This window comes from Ambystoma mexicanum, chromosome 7p (assembly GCF_040938575.1).
Source record: "Ambystoma mexicanum isolate Mex_15411 chromosome 7p, UKY_AmexF1_1, whole genome shotgun sequence".
Taxonomy (NCBI): domain Eukaryota; kingdom Metazoa; phylum Chordata; class Amphibia; order Caudata; family Ambystomatidae; genus Ambystoma; species Ambystoma mexicanum.
Window position 1 is genome coordinate 525,152,148 of NC_090939.1, and position 12,652 is coordinate 525,164,799.

A 12,652-nucleotide genomic window follows, 5' to 3' on the forward strand; every position below is an offset into this window, starting at 1 on the left:
GGCAAGGGAGGGGAAACAAAGGGAAAACAAAGACAATGGTCTTACTAGGCCAGGTGACATTGAGATCGCGCAAGTGCAGGGGAGGGGGGAAAGGGAAAAGTGCGGGGGAGGAGGTGGCTGTGCAATACATAGGATCCACAGTAAAAAATAAATTAAATTTAAAAAAAAGGTAAAAGTGCAGCCAGCTTGTGGCAAGTGCAGACATCAAGTGTCAAGAGCTTGTAGGGGACTGTAGGGATACAGAAACAGCCACCCAAGTGCAGCTGTTGCCTGGGACGCAGTGCAGGTGTGCAACTGGCGGGGGAGGGTACCTGGGCCCGAGATCAGAGGGTAGCCAGGTGACCAATGCAGTTTCAGTCAGGAGTTCAGCAGGGGAAAGGGGAGAAAAGAATCAAAGAGGAAGGTCTTGAGGTCCTTCCGGAACTGGAGCTCGTTCTCCTCAAGTTTCAGGGAGGCTGTTCCAGAGGGAGGCCCCAGCCGAAGAAAGAGATTTACCACAAACTCGTTGCTTGGAGAAGCGACTGACCCTGAGGGAGTTCGAGGCGGGTGAACGAAGAGCTCGACAAGGAAGATATTTAGGAAGAGAGAGTTGAAGGTAATGAGGCCCCAAGCCTCAGAATGCCTTGTGGACAATGCAGAGGGTTTTCAACTTAATCCTCGCAGCCACTGGGAGCCATTGCAGAGATTTCAGTCCTGGAGAGATACGATCCCTGGGCTTGAGGCCAAAGACAAGCCTTGCAGTCCTGTTCTGGATGAGTTGCAGAGGGCGCAGAGTAGAAGCAGGCAGATTAAGAAAGAGGCAGTAGTGCAGCCTAGAGAGAACCAGAGCTCTAGAGACAGTGAACTTCTGGAAGAAGGAGAGGAAAGGAAGAATACCTCTGAGGAGGTGCAGCTGGTAGTGTGACTTCTTAGAGATGTCAGAGATGTCAGGAGAGGAGGAGAGTGGGGAGTCGAAGATGACCCCGAGGGTTTTAGCCTCACAGGTGGGAGCAGAAAGAGGTCCAAGAGAGGCTGGCCAGAGAGCGACAGTAAAGGAGGGAGCAGGTGTGCCGATGAGGAGAATCACCGTCTTACTGGCATTAAGGCAGATGTCGTTGGCGACGCACCACACCTGGATAGCGGACAGACAGTCAGAGATGAGAAAGGGAGAAGAGGTGGCAGAGAGGAGCCTGAAATGAGTGTCATCCACATAGCACTGAAAGTTCGGGCAGAGAGCAGCAATGCGGTGGGCAAGAAGTGCCAGGTATTAATTGAACAGCCAGGGAGAGAGGTTAGACCCCTGGGGAACACCACAGGTAGAGATAGAGGAGAGCAAGGATCCTAGTTAGACCTGGGAGTGTCGATCGGAGAGGAGAGAGGTCAGCCAAGCCAGGGCCTGATCAGTGATCACGGAGACAGCTGAGCAGGATGGCATGGTTGACCATGTCAAAGGCAGAAGAGAGATCCAGTCATGCCTGCAAGGGCATGGAAGGCAATTTTAGTGGCATTGACCTGGTCAGCAGTCCTGAGTAGGATGATGTGGTCTCCAACCTGAAACAGGACACGCGAAAAACAGGGTTGCAATATCCCATGCAGTTCACCCACATTGTGTTGGTATGTGCCCGTGGCTATGAAGTGTAGCACAGACACTAACTTCAGCAAGTGGGGGGTATGGCTGTACGGGTATGTTTATGTTCCTGTTCTTTTTGTTGTTCCTCTTCTTCCAGGAAAGGTTTAAGTGCCTTGCCTTTTTTTCCTTCATAACTCTTTTTCCTTAATCCCTTCTACCTCATGTTTGACCTTGGAATAGTTGTTTAATGTGGTGAGAATTTCTGTGTTGATTTCTTTCTAAAATGTGAAACTGGTTTAGTCACTGTATGGATTAGCAACGTTGGGTGGCATGGTTGATGTTTGGAGAGGTTTTTTTCTTTTGATCTTTGCTGTCTTTAAAGGTGGGTAAGAGCCAAAGGTGAAATTCTCTATTTCTGTAGCAGACCGTGAACCAATAATAAGATTTTATCCAAAATAAAAAAAAGATGCGTATTGGTACAAATTTACAACCATTTCCTTCTTAAATATCCATTGTGAAACATGTTTAAAAGTTATCGAGGGGGGTGTGGCTTAGGAGGCCCACACACGGATGCCTCCTTAACAGTCTCCGGACATCGCCGGGCCTTCAGTGTTAATGGCGCCGTCATAAGTGTCGCCAGAGCCTAGAAATCCTCACTCTGGCTAGGTGAAGCCTTGAGGCATGCAGGGACCGAGTTTCGGCACCCGCAGCCCTCGCTGGACAGGGTTGGGAATCCTGGAATCAGCGGAGCGGGGACCACACCAACTCCAACATGGCGCCTGCAACCCTTGCTCGCCATAAACTGTGCAGCTGACCCTCTTCTCCAGGGTAGAGATGCGTGGGTCTGGGACTGTAACTTGCACTAAGCTGTCTGACCCAAGCTTTTCCTTTGGGGTACCTGTTGTTTTTTCTCTGCATCTTTCTCCGCTCTTCCTTTGGGAGCTGCCTTGAATTACATGCTTTCTGCCCAGCTGGTGAGTGCTCTGGCAGTTGGAGGCTTCCCGTGAGGACTTGCCAGATGCCTGACTCATTGCTTGATGCATACGGAGCATCTCCTTGAGGGCTTTGGTTGGTCCTAGGTGTGTGGTGCCTGGGTGTGCGGTGACTCTTACTACATGGGTGATAGTGGTATCTGTTGGAGTCCCTGTGCATGGATTACATGCTGCCTTATCTCTCTTCACAAGCATTGTAGTTAAGACCCCTCAGTCCCTGTGCACAGATCACATACTGCCTGATCTTTCTTTATTGGTGCTTGGGCTACCTGCGGTCCCTGGATTTGTTACCTGGAGGCTGTGATGGCAAAGAGGGGAAATACCCCTACAGATGGTGATATTGCATGCTTGGTACATGCCTGTGAAGGACCTAAGAAGATTGACAACGCTGTCCTGCTGGTGCAGTGTCCCCAGGAGAGGGGAGAGGACATGGCTCTACCAGCTACCATCCGGATCTGGCTAACCTGCTGAGGGAACTGAAGCGGGCACTCCAAAACAGTGTTGCCGAGCTCTCCTCTAAAGTTGTGACAATTGACAAACGCGTGACGGAGGCAGAACAGTGTATTAGGGACATTGAGGACTCTTTCTGAGCAAACCTTGGAGTCTTGCGATGCTTACCAATGCCTTCCGAGGTGTGAGGCCCTGGAACACAAGCAGGAGGACATCGACAATCATTCACGACGTAACAATGTCAGGCTACGCAGAATACCTAGATCTGTAAGTGACTCAGATTTGCTGAATTAGGTCTGCACCTTCTTCCGGTCTCCTCTCTGACTGTCTGAGGATGCCAAGGTGGAACTGAACCATACCATAGTCTTTGAGGGTCTCTCTCGGATGGATCAAGCCAGCCACCTGATGTTCTCAGTAGTGTCAATTTCCTCACGTTTAAGCAGCGCATCATGGAAGCAGCACGTGCAGACCAGCCTTCACTTTTCGGGGTGCCGACCTTCAGATATCCCAGGATCTGGCGACTTTCACAATCCAGAGGCGCAGGATGCTTTGTCCACTTACTGTGTGGCTCAGGGAGAATGGTATTCATTTCAGATGGGGCTTCTCCACTGCTCTGTTCTTCACTATGGAGGGGAAACATTGGTCAATAACATCACATCAGGATGCTTAGGATTTACTGTCATCATGGCCATCTGGCCCTCATGAGGTTGGGTCCCTAAGCCACAGAGGGGATTGTGGTCAAGAGCTGGTAAGGCACGAAACCCTGGGGGCCACTCGGGAGTAAAATGAAGGTGATTGGCCCCACGCAGGTGAAGTAGTTCTGGATGCTTTTTTTTTTACTTATCTCTATATGTTCTGGTTGAAATTGAAATTGATATTTTATTTCTATCGCGCTCATACACAAGTGTTTCAGAGCGTGACAAGGCAAGGGAAGGGGAACAGAGGAGAAACAAAAACAACGATCTTACTAGGCCCAGTGACATTGAGAACGAGTAAGTGCATGGTAGAGGGGGAGAGGGAGAAGTGCATGGAAGGGGGATCAAAAGGAGAGTGCGGAGCAAGGAGGAAAAAAAACAAATAATAAATAAATTAATAAATAAAAAGGAAACAAACAGAGGGAGTGCAGCCAGCAAGTGGCAGTCCTGGGTTTAAGGCAGCAGGCTGGGTAGGTCTGATAAGTGCAGGAAGAACAAAACAAAGGGGTAGGGGCTGTATGGGTACAGATACAGACCCCAGTGCAAGGGGTGGCTCGGAGGCAGTGCATGCGGGTGGCAAGAGGAGCAGGTACCTGGGCCCGGAGGAAAGAGGGTGGCCAGGTGCATGGTGCCGAGGGAATGTAGAATCAGCAGGGGACAGGGGGGGCAAAGGCAGAAGCAAAGAGGAAGGTCTTGAGGTGCTTCCGGAACCGGAGATGGTTCTCCAAAGGTTTCCTCAAGATGGTTCTCCTCACTTTAACTGTTTGGACGATCTAGACTCTGTGAGCGGATGGACTTGGCGATGGCATGAATATTCTCTCTATTGATTTGTAACTGTGTTTTGGTCTGGCGACAGCAGACAATAGCCCCGGTCTGTGATAATAGCTACTTTTCTGAACCGTTTTTATTTTTATACGAGTCTTTCTTGTTGGTGGGTGTGGGATGGGCTTTTTTGGAAGGGTTCTCGTAAATGTTGAGGTAAAATTGGATGCGGGATGGTAAGAGTCATGATCAGTTCGCTACTTGTAGAGTGTGACACCTGCTTAGTTTAAGCTTATCTCTTATTTCCACTTATCACTGAGGTCGTGTTAGCAGACTCCCCGTTGGGCCAGAGTTAAAGAACTTGCTCTTAATGTGCACGGATTGAACTCCCCCTTAAATCTGTGTTGCAGAGATTGAGGGACCAGGAATGTTCCATAGCCTTGTTACAGGAGACGCACATGTGTCACACTGATTTTCGTAGACTGCGCAATAGACACTTTGCTAAACAATATCTTGCCTATTTCAGTACTAATAAAGGTGGAACAGGGATCTTTGTTGAGTTGGGAGAGAAGAATGACCCGAGGGGGGGTCATTTTATAGGGGGTCAAGGGCTTGTTAGGCGGTCATCTGTTTACTGTCATATCTCTTTATTCCGCCAGTGAGAAGCAGGGTGGATTCCTGGTGGACTTTCTATCGGAAAGGACTGCTTTTGCAGATGGACAAGTGATCTTGGTGGTGGGGGTAAGGGGATTATAATGTAGTACCTGACCCCATGATTAATCACACCCACCCTCTGCTACAGACTTTAAACTGGCCCAGTCTTTAATTAAAGTTCTGAGGGAAATGAATCTGGTTTACTTGTGGAGGCTACAACAACACTTGACAACACACATTTTACACGCATATAGGACTTTCTCAAGGATCAATCTCTGGCTCATATCTTCCTTTCTCCAGCATGGGGTCTGGCATGGATTCACATGCTCGTGAATATTCCCCGTTGTCAGTCCGGGAATCCTCGGTAAAAGAATAAACTGTTTGACTTGCACTTACAAACTGTCTTTCTTCTATACACCAAACACTGAGCTCTGGGTCATACTGTCCCCAGCCAATGACTGCCCTCTCCCTAAGCCCCTCCACTGGCAGCCATCTTCACATTTTTACCGCACGTTCAAGTGTTGGGAGTCCTCGTGTTGTGCTCAGAGAGCTTTTCTACGTTTTTGCGCTTTTTCCATAAAAAGTTTCTATCGTTGTCAAATAGAGCCTGTGTGTTCTTTCGTTCCTTTGACCGGCAAGCAGGGATCTGTTTGTCGGCGTCTTTCAACGCCCCTTAAGGGCAAGAATTTCATGAAAGAGTTTCATGGAAGATTCCAGAACGCCATTGGGCCAACATCGCACTCCGGACCATGTCGGAGGAGAAGAATGAGGGAGGCACTTGTTTGTGGAGGACAAACACTCTCAGTGCCTCTACTGTCTCCATCCGGACCACAGCAAAGCATATTGTGAAATCTGCCTTGGGTTCTCCAAGCGAACCATCAAGGACAGTCACAGTAGGTTGGTGGCATGGCTTAACGCCAAGGCCTCTACCCTGTGCGGCAAGCAGGGGCATGCCTTACCCAGGACCGGCCGGTCCAAAGAGCTGGCTTCTAAGTCCTTTGAGGGTGCTCGATCCGCGGGGGCCCAAGACAAGGCCAAGTACCGCAAGTTTGTTTCTGTCTGGGTTTCCGCACAAGTGGGTACCACGATACGCAGCGCACGTTCATCTTCGCCATCTGCCTCCATCGCTAGTCATAGCTCCAGCTCCTCCTCAAAGAGGAAATCGGTTAACCCAGGGAAGCTGTGGGAAAAGCCGGAGAAGACCAAGGCGCATGGAAAGGTGTCCAACCTGCCCCTGAAGGCCCAGGTGGTCCAGACTAAGTCATCCTTGAGGATCGAGCTGGTGGCGACCGCCCTTACGAAGGCAAAAGGGGCTGACCTGGTCCAGCGAGTGGGAAAAGATCTCCACTGACCGATGGGTGCTGGACGCTCCCACCCACGGACACTCTCTAGAGTTCCAGCAGAAGTGTCCGCGGATACCACTGGTGGCCCGGCAGGAGCAGCACATCCCTCCGCTCCTGCGGGAAGTACGGGCCATATTAAAAAAGGGGGCTATAGAGCTGGTTCCGATGTGACTGCGGGCTTCGCAGTCTACTGCAGATACTTCTTGTTGAAGAAGACTGGGGGCTGGAGGCCCATTCTAGACTTGCGGCGCCTTAACAAATACCTCAAGTCCCAAAAGTTCATGATGGTCATGTTGCAGCACGTGCTTGGCCAACTGGAGGAAGAGGACTTCTTGTCGTCGCTGGATCTGGAGGATGCATACTTCCACATCCCCATTCACGAGAAGCATCGGAAGGTCCTGTGCTTCGTAGTACAGGGAAGGCACTACCAGTTCAAGGCCCTTCCCTTCAGACTGAATTCGGCACCCAGGGTGTTCACAAAAGTGCATGGCACCGGTGGCGGCCCATCTGCGCCTACAAGGGATACATGTGTACACGTACCTTGATGACTGACTCACCCGCGCCAAGTCCAGGGAAGTAGCAGTTCAACACACGGAGAGGACCGTCCAGCTGCTGACAGATCTGGGGTTCTCCGTCAACTATCCAAATTCCTGCTTGATACTATCGCAGAACGTGCTATTTCTGGGGGCCAGGCTTAACTTGGTCTCCTGCCTGACCGCCCCCTTGGAAGAGAGGATAGTGGCCATGCTGGGCAAGGTGCAATGGCTGTTGACACTGAAGACTGCCACGGTGCGGACCATCAAGTCAGATGGGGCATGCTTCTATTCAGTGTTCTCCAAATAAAACTATAAAAATTCTCTTTGGTTATCGACCTCCTGGCCCAGCACAGGCTTTCCTGGAGAAATTAGAATTCTTTCTGGCAGACACGGGGAATAAGCATGACAAGCTGTTATGTTTGGGGGACTTCAATATATGGGCTGAGGAGGTGACATCTGGGGATGGGAGAGAATTAAAGGAGACCCTGGAAGCCCATGCTTTGGAACTTTTAGCATCATCCCCCTCACATTGCCAGGACCATTGTCTTGATGTCCTGCAATATCGAGGGAAGATAATTTGTTATGTTGAGACAATCGCAATATCATGGACAGACCACTATGCCATAGTATTTGAACTGAGAATGCATAAAAAAACTCTCGAAGTGCACACGGAAAATTGGATGGGGGAGTTCCACAAGCTGAAAGATTTATTGAAAATCTCAGGGGAAACTCTGAAACATGCTTTGGCACAGATTGAAGAGGCTCTTCCATGTGAGGAGTTCTTCAATAAAGGCATGTAAATCATGGCTATGCTATTTAATGTACAGGCCCCTCTCCAACAAAACAAAGCCATGTAACCCCTGGTTTTCGCCAGATTTGGCCAAGAAAAGGGTACAAGTGAGATCTTTCGAGAAAAAAATGGAGAAGACATCGTACAGAGAGCATTTTAGAACAGGTCAAGAGCGCCTGAAGAGAATATGGAAAAGCCATTTTTGATGCCAAAGCTAAATTTATAACAGGGAAAATTGACAAAGTCATGAACAGGCCACAGGAATTGTACGCTGCTATTTCCCAGTTAGCAAATCCTGGGTGTGCGTCAGCAGCACCTGAATCATCACAAGCACAGGCGGATGCTTTTAATAATTACTTTATAAATAAAATAGAGCTAATACAAGGTAAGATTATGGAAATTAAACCATTACATCCCCAAGAGGATCTGGAAGTAACAGAGGAGATTAGCCCAGAATGCATATCTCATGATGAAGACACTGGGGCGGATCAGAATCTATTTATGTTTACGAAAGTATCTGAGGAAAGGGTCTGCACCTTGCTCTCCGCGTTGAAGGCTACTAATGATGTACTTATTCTATCTTCAGTAGCTAAACTAATAGCTCCAGATATTACCCCATTTATCACAAAATTTGTTAACAAATCTCTTACATCAGGGGTAGTACCGATGATTCTGAAGAAATCTGTGGTCACGCCACTGCTAAAAAAAAACAAATTTAGACCCTAAGAATTTCCAGAATTACAGGCCAATGCCAGGATTGTCATGGCCATCGAAAATTCTGGAAAACATTGTGACAGCTCAGCTGCAGGAACATCTGGATCAGGAGAATCTGCAATCCACTGCAATCCAGCTTCCGACCAGGTTTTGGGATGGAGATGGCGTTGCTGACGGTCTGGGACTATCTATTGGAGACGGCGGATCAGGGGGGCGTGTCCCTGTTGGTCATGTTGGACCTGTCCGCCGTCTTTGATACGGTTGTCCATGGGACCCTGCTGAATCGTCTGAGAGAAGTGGGTGGAGTAGGGAAACAAGCTCTTCAATGGTTTGAATCTTTTCTCTCTAGAAGAGAACAAAGAGTAGGATTTGGAGATTTCTTGTTAGATTCAGGATTACAAAGCTGTGGAGTCCTGCAGGGATCGTCCCTTGTCACAGGTTTCCCCCTTTCTCACCTGCTTTCGCTGCTTGATGGAATCCAGAGGAGTTTTCTTCCGTACGGATCGGGTCTTGTACAAGCCTGCTCTGCCGTCTTCGGCTTCCAGTGTTCGTTCAGCTTTAACGTCCGGGAAAAAATGAGGAAACTCCAGGAAGACCAGGAAAGGAGAAGTGCACTCTGAGGCGGGTGCACGGAATCCGGGAAGAAGGCTAAATAGGAGGAGGGAGGATAGAAGGGAAAGCGGAGGGTCTAGGAATCAGGAAACTACAGAATTCCGCAAGGCGAACTTCAGAGCACACGTATAGCCACAGCAACAGTAGCGTTGAGACGCGCGGGCCGCGGGGGCATGGCCATTTTATAGAACATGCTGCCTCGGACGTGAAGACTGGTAGGCAGCGTTCTGTGTGTACGGCCATGTTGGAAGTAGTACAGAGTGTAAGCCCCGACGCGTCAAGGACCAGGAGGTCCAGAAGGGGCATGTCTGATGGTTCATGACATCCCTCTCCCCACTGCTTTTTAATTTATATGTTAAACTACTCATGGACATTCTGAGGAAGCACGGCATACAGTTTCACTCATACGCAGGTGTTCTTGAGGATACAGAATCTAGAGGAGAAGTACAAAATAGTTGACCGGTGCCTACAAGAAATACAGGCTTGGATGTGTGCGATCCAGCTACTGCTGAATGTCAGCAAAACAGAAAAGACTCTATTCGCTTCAAAGCACAATCTGCAGAGGGAGCATTTACACTCCCTATGTTTCCTGGGGACACAGCTGAATTTCTCCAAGAAAATAAAAAATGTAGGCTGTGTCTGGGAGGATAACATGGGAAGTGGAGCTCAAGTTAGTGCGAAGGTACAAGCAGCTTTCCACTCACTACGCCTACTGAAACATATCCTACCATTCATTGCGAATGAGGACAGAGCGGTAGTCATTGGCACTCTGGTCAACTCGAGGTTAGACTATGGAAATGTATTGCTGTCGGGTATACCAGCCTATCAGTTGCGAAGACTGCAGGTGGCCCAAAATGCAGCGGTTAGGCTGGCATATAGGTAAAAAATCAGCTCCAACCTCTAACTTAAGAAGAGCCCTACATTGGCTGGCAGTAAAGGAGATAATTGAGTTTAAGGTACTCTGCTTGGTTTATAGGTGTGTTAACAAGACAGGAACAAGATATCTATCAGATAAAATCAGGAGACATGTTCCTACCTGACATCTGCGCTCAGCAGATCAAAATCTGCTTCATATACACCACACCAGGTATATGAGCAAAGGGGACCGCAGATTCGGCGTCTACGGTCCAAGAGCATGGAATAAACTACCCAGAGAAAACTGTGAGATTAAAACCTTTCCGGCATTCCAGAAGGCCGTGAAGACCTATCTGTTTTGTTAGAACTCTCCTAGACCTTAACTGGTGTATTTCAATCTCATATGATTAAGTGGATTAAGACATGGGCCTCATTACGAGTATGGAGGTAGCCATGCCGCTTTTAGCGGCATGGCTACCGCCATACCGGGTACGGATCCGGGTTCCTGGAATGGGGAAATACCGGGCCATTCCGGCCTTGGAGGGCCCGGTATTCCCCCATTCCAGGAACCCGGACCCGGTACATCCCCATTCCCATTTGAGCCCCCATAGGGCTCAATGGGAATAGGGAGTATGCTAACCACAGGCCCGTTAATGACGGGCCTGTTGTAAGCATCCTGGTCTGCTAGCGGGTCCCACTAAGGACGCCTGGTTTTACCAGACGTCCTTAGAGGGACTCACGAGCAGACCTCGTAATGAGACGGTAGAGGGTTAACGGCGCCGGCAGCTCCACCAGCGCCGTTAATCTGATCCGGCTCTGCAGGTTGCAGATAGGACCCCTTCAGGAATTCCTGGACGCTTGGTGGATCCAGGTGTCTGGAAGCTTTGCAGACAAGATTGTTCTCGACGAGGAGTTCCGTCGAGCAATAAGGTGGTGGGGCGTGCGCTCCAGCATTGCCGGGGGCACAGATTTCCAGATCCCCCATACCAAGAGACAGTCACCAAAGACGCGTCCCTGGAGGGCTGGGGAGCCCACACCGGACGTCTCCACGCCAGAGGCCTGTGGCTACCATAGGAGAGGGCTCTCCACATCAATGTCCTGGAGCTGCGGGCAGTGTTCTGGGTCCTCTAGTCGTTCCTTCTGTCACTCAAGGGCAAGGTGGTGAGGGTCTCCACGCACAATACCACCACGATGTTCTACATCAGGAAGCAAGGAGGTACTAGATACCCGGCGCTCTCCAGAGAGGCGCAGGACTTGTGGCACTGGGCCGTCAGCCAAGAGATGTTCCTCATTCCTTTTCACCTGGCTGGAGTCAAGAACACCTTCGCCGACTCCCTCAGCAGGGAGCTGCGCTCTTGCCACAAGTGGGAACTTCGACATGATCAAGTGAACAACCTCTTCCTCAAATGAGGCAGACCCCAGATCGATCTGTTTGCGACAGCGATGAATTCCAAATGACAGAGATTCGCCAGAAGGTTCCACCAGCCGAGGAGCATGGGGGACGCGTTTTCCTTTCTGTGGGAAGGCCTGTTCTGCCGGAATTCCCCTTCCCCGTTGCCTCTCCAGCTGCGAGTCATTAATCAACTCAAACGGTGGCGATGCAAGATGATCCTCATCGCCCCGGCGTGGCCGAGTCAGATTTGGTAACCGGATCTTCTCAGCCTGTCAGTGTTACCCCCCCAGTCAATCTGCAGGTGGTTTGGATCTGCTCACCAGAGAAGGAAGCGCAATCCTACATCACGACACAGGATCGCTGAACCTGAAGGCTTGGCTCCTGCAGCCTTAGGGTTTGGAATGTACTAGCTGCCGGCAGACTGCAGGGAGGTCCTTACCAGGGCCAGAGCATTGTCGCCTCTTCATTGCTAAGGGCACAAGTGCAAACATTTTGCAACGTGGTGCCGGACGCAGAAGACCAACCCTCTGAATATCTTAGCTCCGCAGATTCTTCCGTACTTGTACTTGGTCAAGGCAGGGCAGACGCACGCCTCTATCAAGGTGCTTCTGGCGGCTATCTCCCGCTACACCAGGTCTCCAGGACGGTCTTCTCTTTGGTCCCACCTTCTAGTCAAGGAGTTCCTCAAATGACTGTTTCGATCATTACCACCGGAGAAGGCCCCTACCCCGGCGTGTGAACTCAACGTGGTGCTGACGAGGATCATGGGGGCTCCCTTCAAGCATATGCATCAGGCCCCTCTCAAGTTCCTTTCGTGGAAGACAGCTTTTCTCGTGGCCATCACCTCTGCCAGGAGGGTAGGTGAGGTCCAGGTCCTTTTCTGCGAACAACCTTAGCTGACTTTTCACAACACAACGATGGTGCTGCGGATGCACCCCTCCTTCATGCCAAAGGTTCTGTCGGAATTCCACGTCAACAAGCCTTTGGTGTTGCCTGTGTTTTTTCCAAAACCTTTGTCGCCGGCTAAAAGGACTTTGCACTGGCTGGATGTGGCTTGTGCGCTGAAGTTCTATGTGGTACGCACAAAGTGTTTCCGGAAGACATCTCAACCATTCATGAACTTTGGTCCTGTGAACCATGGGAAGGCCTTGTCCAAGGCTTCCATCTCCAGGTGTCTCTCCGGCTGCATCACACACTGTCACTGGTTGTCAAACCAACCGCTGCCTGGCCGTCCGAGACCCCATTCTACCAGAGCGATCGCTGCGACGACGGCGTTCCTGTCTGGTGTGCCCCTGCTGGACATCTGC